Here is a 15,239-nt window from a genome sequence, read left to right on the forward strand (position 1 = left end):
TCATTCATCATTCTAATTTTTTTGTAAATGCAAGCATTGTTTGGATTTTTGAAAGGATGAATGTTTTTCATGCTTGCAGAAAAAATGTGGAGCTCCATTGAATGTTTCCAATGTATGATTAATTTTGATGCTTAAATGAAATGATCTAGTCTACTAGTTCCAATATACATCTCTCCACAGCCTCTGTCAGTTCTAAAATAGTATAATATTATAATTACTATAATATAAGAAATATGACATCACCAACTTTAACTCAGGAGGCTGACTATATTTTTATGGATTTATCCTCTGAGATCAGGTGCAAAAAGTCAAAACATTCAGTCATGGCCAATCATTTGGATCTCCTGACAGACAGAAATTCAGGTCAGTATTTCTACTGAATGGCAACCCATAAAGGTCAATGTGTAAATCATTAAGATCAGAATCATCCATGTATTATTTTACTTAAGTTTTAGATGGATATTTGGATCGGATGGATCAACGATGAAACTTACAAGTAGTTAATGACTTTTTTTAAAGTTACTAGTCAGTCTCTTTTTCAGAGATGGCTGTACCCCAGAGAGATGAAATTGTATCTTAATTCCTATGGGAATCGCTCTGTAGTGGCACAGTTGCCTAGAGCATGGGGACATTTTGGATTCAAAATCATCTTCCAGGTCAAATTGGAACACTTCGTTTTTAAGTGACAACTGGTGACTGGCAGAAGAGATACCAAAATTATGGCTGGAGGATGAGAAAGCACAGTAATTGACTTGACCACTTTAGCTTGTTTAGCTTGAAGCGCTTTTTCATCTCTGCTACCTGTGCCAAGAAACATCTATTGTAGACAAAAAAAAAAAAAATCAATCTGTCTGCAAAACCACCCTTGTTTTATTTTATTCTTTGGATCCACTTTTACATTTAAACACTTTTGCCACTCTGCCTTCCCACAAGTTCTCCCAACCATAGCTAGCTCTGTACAACTTCGCATCTCTCTGCATTTGTCTTGAGCAGCAAGAACATAAATCAAAGCACCACCAATCTGTCTTCATAAGCTGATACCAGAGAAAGCACTGTCTGAATTCTAACCTTGTTTAATAAACTCCTGGGATTGTCAATCAAGAAAACAGTTTCTGTAATCCTGGCCACTGCTAAACATTCTCCCTCCCTCCCCCCCTCTCTCTCCTAGTAATATTATACACATACATACACACATACCCCTCATATTTTTTGGACTATGAGAGACTCTGGACTATAAGATTTAGAGGAGGAAAATAAGAAAAAAAAACTGCCCATTTGCTGTGGCCCATTTGCCGCCACTGCCACCTGTTTGTGGCCCATTCAGGCCACGGCCCATTAACTGCAGCCTGTTTGCCACGGTCCATTCACCACCACTGCCCATTTGCCGCCACGGCAGCCCTTTCACTGCTGCCTGTTAGCCACAGATCATTGCTGCCTAGAACAATTGATTGGCACCGCACCAACCCCCCTCTCCCCGACCGCAATATTTGCTCTATACGACACACAGACATTTTCACCCACTTTGTGTGTATATAAGTGTATCTTATAGTCTGAAAAATATGCTGTGTGTGTGTGTGTGTATGTGTGTATATATGTATGTACGTATGTATGTATATATACATACGTACATACATGCATACATACATACATACATACACACATCACACAAACACAAACACATTTGTAACTTTCTAAAATCAAAATTTTATTCATTCTTTTGCTGATTTTTCCGGAACAAAAGACAAGTTATTAAAATTGTATTTAAAACTTATTTCACTAACAATTAATGGAAACCCACCCCGTGCTGCAAAACCTTTCAGTCTAATGGTTCCTGACACCTAAAAAAGCAGTAAAGAAGCAATTTTGAAAGTGATTAGAAAAGGAAGTAACAAGTATCCTTTTGAAGATAGCAACTCCAGCTTCAGCAAAATGATGGCTATTTCCTCATGTCTCATAGCACTAAACTCGCCACAGGCTACAAGGAATAATTGCATGGAATTCTTGTAGATGTTCTCATGGCTTCTCCTTGTTCTGGGAGAAATGATAAAGAATTGGCCTATTTGCCAGCTCTTAATTCTGAGATGTTTATCAGTTCCACAATTTGCATGGCCATCTTAGCAATTTCTTCCCCAGAGGTCCACCACTGCTAAACTCTATTCTCAAGTTACTGCAATAGTTGCCCCAAGAAGATCAGGAGCAAACCACCAATTGCAATTTTGCAAAGCTACTTAAACAAACAAACAAAAACAAGTCCTGGCAAAATGTGCCTTGGTTGGTATCCCATGTTTCCAAAAAAGTCTTCTTTTTTCATGGCTAGATCAAACTATAAACTGCCAGATCTTCCCCAAAAGTGTTCTGTATTATGTGATGATTTCAATCTTCTTTGGATGTTTGATTTTTTTATGATGATCACCTACTATTATTTTTATAGTGTCATTTATTTTAACAATCCATTTAGTAAAAAAAGAGTACTAAAATATTGTAAATTAATCAGATTTTAATCTCTATGTTGATTTACCATGGACTCATATGTTTACTGTCAACTCACAAAGCATTTCTAGTCTGCTCTCAACCACAAACAGTTTTGTTGTTGTATCTTGTTTTCCCTTTAGAAAAAAATAATTACTTTGAAAACACTCATTAAATTATTACATTGTTACTAAAAATTGTCCTTGCATGACAAGAAGACTTGAGTTTGATGAATAAATTTAAAATGTAACACACACACACACCCCAAAAAAACATTAAGGTACAGAAATTGAAAGCATAATCTGCTAGTAAGGATAAATAAATTAACTATTAAAAGTGCAAAACAAATTTCAACCAATTCTGTAAGTTGAGTTTCATACATTTGAAGGGTGATTAGGTAGGAGAAGACTAAACAAAAGCACTTGATTTGTGCCAGTGTCATAGAAAGTTATACACATGCCAGTTCAAATATGCTTTCATGATTAACTTGTATAGAGTGAAACAAAAATGTTGACGATGTCTGTCAGAAAATAGCAGAATAGGGAATAAAAAATTAGAAGAGACCTTGGAGGTCTTCTAGTCCAATCTCCTGCCCAAGCAATACATCCTATACCATTCAAGACAAATTGATGTCCAGTCTCTTCTTAAGAACCTCAGTGATTGAGCAACTCGCAACTTCTGATGGGACTGATCCAGTGGTGGGTTGCAGGTGGTACACCCCAATACAGGCGTACAGGTGCCTGCCTGGAGCATCAGGTACCATTCCGGTACAGTGCTCCAGAGGGCCTGCCCGCCCAAGCTCCTTACCTGTATTTGAGCTCTTTGCCAAGCAGTTGAAGTGTCGTGTAGGCTCGCGGAGGTGTCGCAAGAGGTAAGGATGTACTGCACGCATTCATGTGGTGGATGCCGGGCCCCATTCCACCGTACCGGTTGCAACGGGATCCAGAACCCACCACTACACTGATCAATTGTTCTCACTGTCAGGAAATTTCCCCTTAGTTCTAAGCTGGATCTCTCTTTAATAAATTTCTATCCATTACTTCTTGTTTTGCCCACATATACTTTGGAAAACAGGTTGTCCTGCTCTTCTTTTTGCCAGCCTCTCCAATATTGGAAGACTGCTATCATGTCACAATCAGTTGTGTTTTTGCAACACAACCAAGTAGCATAGACCAATAACTGCCAAAAGGTAACACTGAATCTTCATGAACCACCAAGACATTATCCCATTCATGTGCTTTCCTCAATGTAAGCATTGCAGACTACTTGGCCAGTTCCAATTTCAATCTCTGTTCTTCAGCATAGTGAACTGCTTACTGCATAGAAGAATCAGTTTCAGTCAAGGGAAAGGAAACATTTGACCAAGATGAATGAAGGGCTTTGAATCTTTGAATGATGAAAAAGAGGTAGGTTGGAGCAAAACAATTTCTTTGGGGAATAATCTTTTTTTTCCCTTTTAGAGAATCAACCTAGTATAATGTATGAAGCACATCATTGGCTGTATTTGCCTGACACATTAAACTTGATTAGTTTAATATGTTTTTTGCTGAATTGATTGAATTTCTTGAATTTCACAACACACTGAAGAATAAGTCAACTGCTGGGTTTTTACAACATCTTAAGTGTTTGCGTGTGTGTGTGTATTCTTCCACTTTATCATGCCCAATTCTTGGAAACTGGACAAGTTATTACAGTTTTTTTGGCAAAGTTTTTTAGAAGTAGTTTGCCATTGCCTCCTTCTTAGTGATGAGAGAAAATGACTACATAACCCAAGGCCACCCAGCTGGCTTTGTGCCTAAGGACTAGAATTTGTGGTCTCTCAGTTTCTAGCCTGATGGTTTTTTTTTTAGTCTCCACACCAAACTATCTCCCTATAAAAATATTAATCACATTAAAATGAATTAAGAAACTGAATTTTATTACTACACTAAATGGGAGAATATACCCAATGAAACCAGTGGTAAATGTGCTGTATAACTAATTCATCCTTCTGTTCATAATAATAGAAACAGTTGGATTAATGCATTCACTCAATGTGAAGGTGCATGTTTCCCACCTGGACACTTTAGCTTGTAAAAAATGAAGGTGTTTGGACAGTTCTGGTATTATCATAAACTATTATTGCTACAGGAGATCCATTGAATGCAATTCAAGGTTCAACAAATGTTAATAGTGTAATAATATCATCAGCCAATGTCATACTGATCTCCTCCAGACGTCTAAAAACACAATCAAATGTTACAAGTTAATTTCCCCCTCCAAATTCAAAATAAAAAGGAGAGGGTCTTGCTTGTCTGATGAGGAATGTGTAATTGAAACAATGGAGGGATAATTATGTTAATTACATTTAAGAATGAAATCAAATGTAAGGTTTTTTTTAAACCTTCAATTCTTTGCCCTGTCTTTAGGGCTGTGGCTCATAGCACATTATTCAAAGGCCAAATGTGGCTGATTGGCTCCTACCTTTCACATCACACACACACACACACACACACACCCCTACCTACCTTAATATTGCTGGAGTTTCAAAGGAATTAAAAGCAAGTTTAACCTGAACAGTGACTTAAACTAGAACGTTCCTGAATTCCCACATAGGGTTCATAGAAAACATTAATGCAAGTAACTAATCAAATAGCACTGCAGGGGTTAGTTATCTCTCCCCACCATTGGTTTCTGTCAAAGCCAAGGTCTGGCAAACCAACTTTCCAGGGAGTTTGAGGTTACTCTTGCATCTGGGGCTACTTTGAACTATAAATGAATGCCAGGATGCTATGCAAGGGCACATGGACACCAGAGGGGAGAAGGTATTTATTTATTATATGGCATCTAATGCAAGAATTAAAAACATATTCCAAAGCAGGAAGAGTTAAACCCTTTTGAAGTCCTATGATTCAGATTCAAAATGCTTGTGCGCCCTATGAGTATCTTTGAACTGTAGGCTAAAATAAGCTCCTGACTGGGAATGATGTCATTTCTATTTACAAATTCATTTAATTTCCACTGAATGCCTTTATTTCTCATGCCTTTCTTCTTTGACTATTGGTCTCAGTTAGTGTTTCAAAGATGAGAGTTTTCAAAATTGTCCTGTAGATTCTTCAGAACTGTCATAATGCAAAATTGTCTCAAATTTGAGACATTATCTCTTTTCTATGGCAACAGGCAGGTATCAATGAAAGGAAATTAGACTTTCCCAGCAGGATCAAGCAGTAGGAGAAACAGAAATATGAAGTGGCAGAAAGGCTTTTATCTTAACGCAAATGCATCCCATAATAAGACAAAGGGGGAAATGCAACTCAAAAACTGCTGGGATAATAAATTGCATGTTGTTTTGGATCTTTACAGCTTGCTCTAACATGAATAAAGCATAAACTTCAATAGCAACATGATTTTATAATTCTTTTGTATTTCTATCCCAACAACCATAAAGAAAAGCAATAATATTGGCTTCTGCTGATATTGATAGTATCTTAACAGTAAAATGCTTATTAAATGCTCCATGGAGGAAGTAGAATCATGGTTTACCATTCTTTTTTACAGCAATATGAACTCTTCCTGACTTTTGAGTTTTGACTTTTCTCTCTTATGGAGACCAGAAGATGTGATGAAGTCCCAAAATGCCACTGTCCTACTAAAATCCATTCCACCTGAAGCCTAATAAAGTGTTACAAATTTGATTGGTATCAAACTGTTCCAATAAGTCATATCAAAGTGTCCACTAAAATATGTACATTAGAGAAATGCATTCAGAAATACACACTTCATACTGGAAAAGCATGTTTGCCCAAATATGCACACTATCAAAAGTGTATCTCAAAATGTGTAGAATAAGGATAATGCACACAAAAATGCTCATGTGCATTTATGCAAGCCTTCTCTGTTGGATGCATAATAAACCAATTCAGAAGACAACACTGAATTTATGATTCATCCACTAGAATCACCTAGGTCTGATCATGATGTCATTGCTAAACGAGTCACACCCAATTTTATAGCATTTTTGCCACAGTCATTAAGGGTACCTGGTTTTCCTATTGGCTTTGCTTGTCAAAAAAAGCTCTGGGAAGATGATCATGTGACCCTGGGACACAACAACCATCATAAATTCAAGCTAGCTGTCAAGTGCTTGAATTTTTAGCATGGGATCATGGGAGGTTGTCGCAGATGTAAATATGAGGACTGGTCGCATCATAATTCAAACAGTTGTTAAATGAATGGTCATAGGTTGAGGACTACCTCTACTATATTTTTCAAAGATCAAATCCTTTTAACATTCTCAGAGAATATGTGACCACAGTTAGGCCTAAATGTGTTTTATAATTCATTTTAGTTAAAATTGTTACATTCTTGTTTTTATTATACTCATTTTGTTGTATTGAAATACATTAAGAATCTGAGGTGCGAGGTGTGAGTTCAGATGAATAGCAAATTCTGAATTCTCTTAATATCACTGTTCTTCATTCTCCCAGTTCCCTTTTATTTTACATTTAATTATTATGCAAGAGAATTCTAAAAGAAATAATTTTATTTCTGCCATGCAGTGTTTGCTTACACACACACACACACACACACACACACACACACACACACACACACTATGGCAAAGCATTTAAGAATTGAGATTACACTTTGTAAAAATGGTTTTGTCCAGTTAATGTAAGTTAATGTTGTAGTCTATGCAGCATAATTGCTTTGCTTTTCAATTTAGCTATTGTTTCTTCCTGCCTGCCTCCCCCCCACCATCCCATACTTGAAGGTAATCTTGAAGGTAATCAGGCTACCTCCTCTTTCTACATTATTATTTTATTTATTGTATGGCAATGCTATATTTGTCAGGAGACCACAGTATGAGTAAAAAGTAGTTGTTTGGCTACTGAGGATTTCTAGTCCATTCAATTCATGCTTGTGCACTAGCCACAGTGCACCACAGGGGGTGGGGGCAGGGGGGTTAGCTCTACATTTAGGATTCAACAATGTTCTACAGCAACATTTGAGCTTCTCTTCCATCTATGTCACCTCACACTTGGCCAACACATTGGGAAAGATCTAGCATCAGGTTGATTCACTTTCGTGCAGGAAAATCATTATTTTCCCACTGAAGTAGTATCTATTTATCTAATTGCATGTAAAATGCTTACGAACTGCTATGTTGGCAGATACTGAGGCAAATGATGGGATCTCACCCCCATTACATGATGCTAGAGCTGGAACCATTAGAGTACAGGCCTTTTCCAGTATTATTAAGGCTCTTTCTACATGATAAATGTGAGAGAGGCTCTTTGAAATTTCTCTTCCCACTCTTTTGCAATGTTTTTTCAAACAGTGCTTGGTTTTTTCATCTCTTCCTCTCTCCTTTCCCCCTATATTTCCTCACTCTATAAGAATAATCTGTATGATTCTGATATGAGTAAGATAACATTCCTGAATCCTGATATGGTTCTCCTGATCCTGCATGTTGTATGTTACTCTTCTCCCAGTTTTCAGGACCATGTTGATAGCAGCCCCAAAGATGCCTTGAAAAACAAAGTCCAGTTGCCTTTTGAATGCAGGATGTCTGAGAATCTCCATAGACATTATGTTGATAGCAGTTTCTTTTTCCTACATGACATCTGTTACACTGTGTTGATCTTCCTATTGTTTTTTCTCCACTGAAAAAGATGTTTTGTGTTATCACTCCATCCTCAAGCTCAATCTTAAAAATCTTTTTATAATTTATTTTGGTGGAAGGCCTCTTGGGAACAATTCGTTCTAGGTTTGTCTCGAGACTGAATGGAAGCTGCAGATTCTCATATGCACTTTTGCCCACTTCATAGCTAACATAAGAACAAGCACACTGTGCTTAAACTGTGACATTTATCCAAAAAATGTCTTATCCTTCAGAAAAATTAAAAGTGACTTTTTTCCAATTTAAATAAGCAATAGTAAAATAATGCAGGGTTTTTTTTTTCTCTGCAGTACACATTTCATCAGAGAAGATGTGGTTAAAAGTGGGAATTTACTATCTCAAGGCAGAGTGATGGCTACTTACTGCTACCTACTGCTTTAAAGGATGATTAGACAAACTGCCAATAGCTTCTAATTTTAATGACTAAATACTCCTTTGCAGAAGCAGCAATAATCTTTGGACATTGACAGCAAGAACCAGTTATTGCCTGCTTATTTTGCTTGAAGACTTCCCCAAGGAATGTGAGATATCACTGTGGGAATTAAATTGGAGAGGTATTTAATTTCTTCCTGCAGCTTTGTTATCCTTATACTTCCCATTCAACCACGTTTTTTTAATGGTCTTCAAACACGTCACAATAAACATCTTGCAAATTTCACAGTGGGCAGAACATATCAAAATGCAAAGAAGCCAATGACTGAGTAGTTTCTAGCATAATAGCACTCTACCAATCTCAACATTTCAAAAGGACCTCCTCTGAATATTTTTTATCGAGTGACCACACAGATAATGGCAAAGACTTCCTAGTTCTTCATATCAAATAACATTAGATATTAAAGGAAAGCAGTGGAACAGCTAATCTATACTTATGCAGTGCTTCAGCAGAAATATAATATGTATGGTAAGTGCTCCAACCATGACCTTTGGTTTTCATTGTATCCCAGGTGTAGCTTCTGCACCGAGTATAATAGAAGAGCCCCACACAGAAGCCAATATGTTTGGCTGTTATTGTGAACTTATTGTTGCAATAAAAAAAATGCAATTGGTATACTAGATGAAACTGGTAAAAAGATTTCCCCCTACTTTCAATAATCAGACTGTTCAGCTGCATATATTGCAGTGGACTCTACTTTTATTTTTGTTTATGCAATCTGAAAGCCTCTGCAAAAAAAAGAAAAAAAAAACTGGGATACTAAAGGGTTCTGTATTATTTTTACTATTTCAACAAAGTTGAATTGTGATGATTTTATGGGCACTTTATCTTCTCAATAAGCTGTATTCTTGCCTCCCATGACACTCAGTAAAAAAGGACCTTCATTTTTTCACTAACTATCCCACGTCTCAAAAAAACACAAAAAAACTGTTCAACTCTCTCTGTATACAATGCCCAATCATTTCTTGCACTTTTAAACACAAAATCTTCTGTTCTGTTATTTCTTTCCTTTCTATTTACTCACTGCAACCTGTTGAGCATTACCCTTCCATTATTTGTTTTCTTTTTGTCTTTTCAACTGACCTTTCTTTGCCTTCCATGATCAGGCCAGGCTTACCAGGCTTTGTAAAATCCTATTGTTTCTGTTGTATCTTTTTTTACAGACCAAATAAAACAGACTTGAGAGGGGTGTTCCTGTGTGTGTGTGTGGGTGGGTGTGTGTGCGCACACACACACACACGCTTTACTGAAACTTCCAGAAGAGAATTTGCAAGAATCCCAACATATAGCGGCAAGTCAGAGTAACAATACTGGACTCTAAGCATGTTGCATCAATCAATAATAATGATGATGATGATACACTATAGTGACAAAACTCTAGTCATCAGGGTCAGAAAAGTTATTTTGGTTCGTGGCTAGCCTCTTAGCTTGTCTTATTTTGGAAAACATTTCTGGTCACTGAACCAATATTTTTCTTGATTACATCAACTTCCCCCTAATACTCTAACTGATGTTGCACTGAGTTGGGTGAAATGAACACCACTCAAGTCTCAGGAATACGTGCTACATTAAGTCCCTTAATGATTAAGTGACAGCAGGATGTGATCTTGTATAGAGCTGACCTGGCTTTCACAATCAAGTAGGATAAGAGGTCAGTCTATCCTGATGGGAAAGAGACACTTCCTCTGTAAGGATCATGGAACTCTTAGAGGTCTTTGCCCAACCCTGGCTGGTTGCTTGCCTACCTCCTCTTATTTTTTGATGCTCAGCTCCAGCTATGTATATGCCTTATTGCAGCCACTGTGTCATCCACACAAAGAAAATAAGACATGGGAAGGAGGAGGAAAAAATAAAAATTCACAGATTCATTTGTGAATGTATTGTGAAATATATATATATATATATATATATATATATATATATATATATATATATATATATATATATATATATATATATATATATATATATATATATATATATATATATATATATATATATATATATATATATATATATATATATATATGAATTGATTTGCCACCCATCTCATATCCAATGCCTCTGGGTGGCTTACAATATAAAAACATTAAACAATAAAACCATCAATTAGGAACTAACACAACAGATAATATCATTAACAGAAGTTGGCAAAGAAGGGAGACAGACAGATGGGAGTGCGGGGAAGTGGGATTAGTTTTTAATTAGTCAACCACTTCCAGTGTGAGGCGCCAATGAAGTCACACTATATTTATACTTATTTAGGAAGTCACACTATAAAGGGGGGGGAAATCATCCTGTAATGCTAAATAAGATTATGCCTGGTTAATACCACCAGAAAGTTCTAGATATGGGCTGGACTAAAAAGTGAAGGGAAAATAGTATGAGAAGACATTGCTTCCATATTGCTATCATGAGAACTATACATCAATGGCCCTGTGGCCACTTTGTTTGGGAAAAATAATCCATGGGAAAAGCAGTGCTATTGCTGTGTTGGAATTATCCAGATTCAGAGCATGTTCATATATTCTATACTCTTGATTAAAAAAAAAAAACAGAAGCACAACAGGAATAATGATAGAGAGATATTTATTTATTGTTTTCCATTTATTGTGGAGAAAATAGCTTTACTGGCCAAGGATTAAAACCAAATTAAATTGTTGATGCTGTCGCAAAATTGTAAGCTGCCTAAAATCATTGATTGAGATGAGTGGCTACAGAAATTAAATAAACAAATAAAAGAAAAACAAAATAAAGGGGTGCTTACCGTTGTGAACTCATTTAAAACTACTATATAATATAGTGCGTAATTAATAAATTTATGCTTGATCTTTATAAAGGGACCACAAATGGAATAATTGGCAGTTTAGAGAAGCGGTCTCCAAACTTTTTGGCTCCATGGACTGGTAGGGTGGCAGTGAGGAGATGATTTTACACAAGGAATGTAATCCTACACATGCACAAATGAAGCTTCACACAATCACCCCACTGCTTGCACAGCCAGTTCCCAAAGGATAACGGCCCAGTACCAGTCAATAGCCTGGGTGTTGGGGACCCCTGTTTAGAAAGTATTATAGCATTGATAAGAAGCTAACTGTTCCAGATATTAACTAAGAACAAATTTTCATAAATGCCAAGCAAAATTAAGAATTCTCAGTCTCATTTTGAAGGTGACCAACAAATAATTTCTTTAATTTCAATATCCTTGGGAAACTGTTTTTTTTTTTTAAACAAAGAGAAAACCTAGTAGTAAGGGATGGAAATAGATTAGGAATGGAAATAGAATTTACAAATCTCTGTACCCAATTAAATCATCAAAATACTTTATGGTGATATTTTAAATGTGCAGATGTGCATCAACAATTTACCCTGGAAACAAATGATATAAGTGGTGTACATTTATAGATTTCACTGGATTTGAAAATCAAAAACAGAGTGGAGAGATTAGAAGTACAGTCTGTAAAAACAGATTTCAGAAACAAGACAAAACATTTCAAAATTTCAAACTTGATGGAGAATGTCAGATGAGAACAATTTCAAATTCTTGTATGATGAGAACCTGCATAGTTGAACTGCTGCTTGGATAGTGGCTGGAATTGAAAGAAAAAAATGGAAATAAGAAGCTTCCTAATTGAAAAGAAGAACTTAATGGTTCCCTACTAGTAGCCTTTATGCCTATTGCTTAATCTCTACCTCTATATGCAGCAATGAACTGTGCTTCTCTTTGCAAGACTATGTATTGAGAGCTTGCTTAAATAGTCATCTTTCTTATATCTTACAGTACCTAGTAGCTTTTAATTGTACTTTCTCTTAAAAATTTGTGGAGCACATCTGCAACACTGAAAATTAAGAGTTGATATATACTGAATTTTGCGTTGATGGCTTTCCTTTGTTCTCACAATCAGCTTTCCCTTCATATAATGTCAGGCAATTATCTAGAGTACTTATGATTGTATGTGAGAAAGAACTTAGAAGACTCAAGAGAGAATTGTACTTTCATATTTGCAAGATTCTGTTGATGTAGCTTTACAATAAAGTGATTTAGCTCATCTGTTTGTGATTATTATCTGAGCTGTGGTAGTGCAGTCGTTAGAATGCAGTATTGCAGTCTAATTCTGTTGAGTGGTGACAGTTCAATCCTGACTGGCTCAAGGTTGACTCAACCTTCCAGCCTTCCAAGGTTGGTAAAATAAGGATCCAGATTGTTGGGGATAATCTGCTGACTCTGTAAACTTCTTAGAGCTGTAAAGCACCATGAGGCAGTACATAAGTCTAAGTGCTGTTGCTATTGGTGAGGCAACATCAATCTTTATCTTTCCTGAAGTACAATTCTTCCCCCCCCCCCCCGCTCCACCCCATCTCATTTACTAGGAAGTGTATTTTTGAAGCCTCTTGCCCGGTGAATACATTCTGTCTCTTATCTGATCTTTTCTTGGTAGCTTTCTGCCCAATCACCAAGATCTTTCTCACATACCATTATAGACACTGACTTCAGTTCATTACATTAAATCAACACCATATTGATATAGGCAGAGACTGTGATTGTGATTATTTTAATGATGCTATTAATGTTATTTTTCTTACTTGTTATTTCCATTCAGGCATTTGACACAGCAGAAGATATAAGCAACTTTAGAAATGTGTTCTTCTCAAGGTCACTTAATAATATCATTTTTGTTTTCTGAGTGGGAAGGAAAGTTGTATTAATCTTGGAAAGGAATATACCATTAATGAGGAAGGGAGTCTTTCAGAAAAGATTATTCTATCCTGAGAAAGAAGAAAGAGCAAAAAGTATTTTCACCTTGATTTTGTTTGTTTGTTATATGTTTGGGCAGAGGGAAGCTCTGACAGGCTTTCACAATTATATATTTTATCCTACAACAATCAAAAATCTTTCTGGAATCTCTGCAAGCCTGTTTCTCGCTTGCCTACTTCAAAGAGCTGACACCAAATTTCTAACATTAGTGTTTCGGTTAAATGACCTGCACAACGAAACAAAGTATAGTCTCTATCAACTACATTCATTAAAAGTTGAGTTCAACCACACAAGCAAAACAACTGAGCCAATTTAGGCATGGGTGCTGTCAAATAGGGGTATAGATTTATCCATGAAAATATTATTGTTGATTTTCAGAAGCAGAAAAGCAGAAACATTTCAATAAATATTATTTAATATATAGTACAATGCATACAGACCGTATGTTTATGTTGGTTGTCTAATGTTTTGTTGTTCTTGCTTTGTTGTTTTATATGTACTGTCTGTACACCGCCCCGAGTCCCTGCGGGGAGAGGGGGGTGGTATATAAATTTAATAAAACTCAAAAACTCAAACAAGCATACCTATTACACCTATTCATTTTGGATTAAGCAATTTTATGTAAAGTGAAAGAGAGGGAGTTTATAATAATACAAAAAGAAAATTTAAAAAAAATGAAATAATGAAAAAAAGGAAGTACCACTAAAATTTACATTAATATCATTCACTTATCTCTCCAATCCTTTTTATCTTTGTCAACTTGCTTCTGTACACTGGAATGGATGCATTCCATGCATTGTATTCAGTGGTGGGTTTCAAATTACTATCGGTTTGTTTGTGCTTGTGTGATGCTTCTGTGCATATGCAGAAGCATCGGGGTGGGCGGGCAGAGTCTCCCGCTGCCACCACTACTGGTTTGCCCGTATTTAACATTTGTTTTGTGATTCAAGATTAATTTATTTTCTGTATATGACCAAACTATCTCAGTGTGTTTCCTTCCACTATGATCTTCACTTCTGTAATCAATTCACAACCCATTCAAAACCCTTTGATCGTACTTGTTCCTTTTTTTAAAACTACACATACCAACCTTCCCACTAGTGGTAGGAGTGATGGTGTGTCTTCCAGAAACCTTATTATGAAGAGAACTGAGTGCCATCCACATTCTTGGACTTTCTTCCATCTTCAGCCTTATCCATGCTGTTCACTTGGTGAACAGTAAAGGATCTTCTGAGCTGAAGAGTTTTTTTTCTTTTTGCTTTAAGACCTGTAAAACCTGGAGGAGATTTTAATTCTGGCAGTTGCTGAACTTTCTTTAATTCTCCCTAATGGTTCATAATTCCTTCTTTAAATCTTAACTTTATGTTGTAAACTAGAATGAGTGATTTTACAGTCATGATTCATTTGTTCTCTGGCTGATTAATGGCATTGCATTATTTCTTTAATCAGAAATTTACAAAGGCAGTCAGAGTCTTACTGTAATTAAGACTGGATTTAAATTGAGTTCTGGAATTGCATAAAAGCTCAATTCAAATACTTACACTTGAACAGATCATGGGGCAGTCAATTATGTATTTTATGATAGAATTGTTTCTACAAATTGATAACCTTGACAAAGAAACTAGCAAAATGTAGCAAAATGAAAGCTTGGTTTCACTTAATGGAAAAAACCGAGTGGTATTTGAATTATCTTTCTAGGTCACTCATGAGAAATACAGTTCAAAAGAAAAAAAGAAGGTAATACAATTCAGCTGTGACAGGTATAATGCATTTATATTGTTAAGAAAAAACCAGAAAAAGCAGTATGCTATTGTTTTCCTGTCAAAAACCAGAATTATTACTTACTATCATGTGTGATCAAAATGCATACTTCAGTAAAAGTGGAAAGTCAAGAGACCTTCAAGATTTTTGTTTGTTTA

The sequence above is a fragment of the Natrix helvetica genome (genome assembly GCF_964273705.1).
Source record: "Natrix helvetica genome assembly, chromosome: 3".
Lineage (NCBI taxonomy): Eukaryota > Metazoa > Chordata > Lepidosauria > Squamata > Natricidae > Natrix > Natrix helvetica.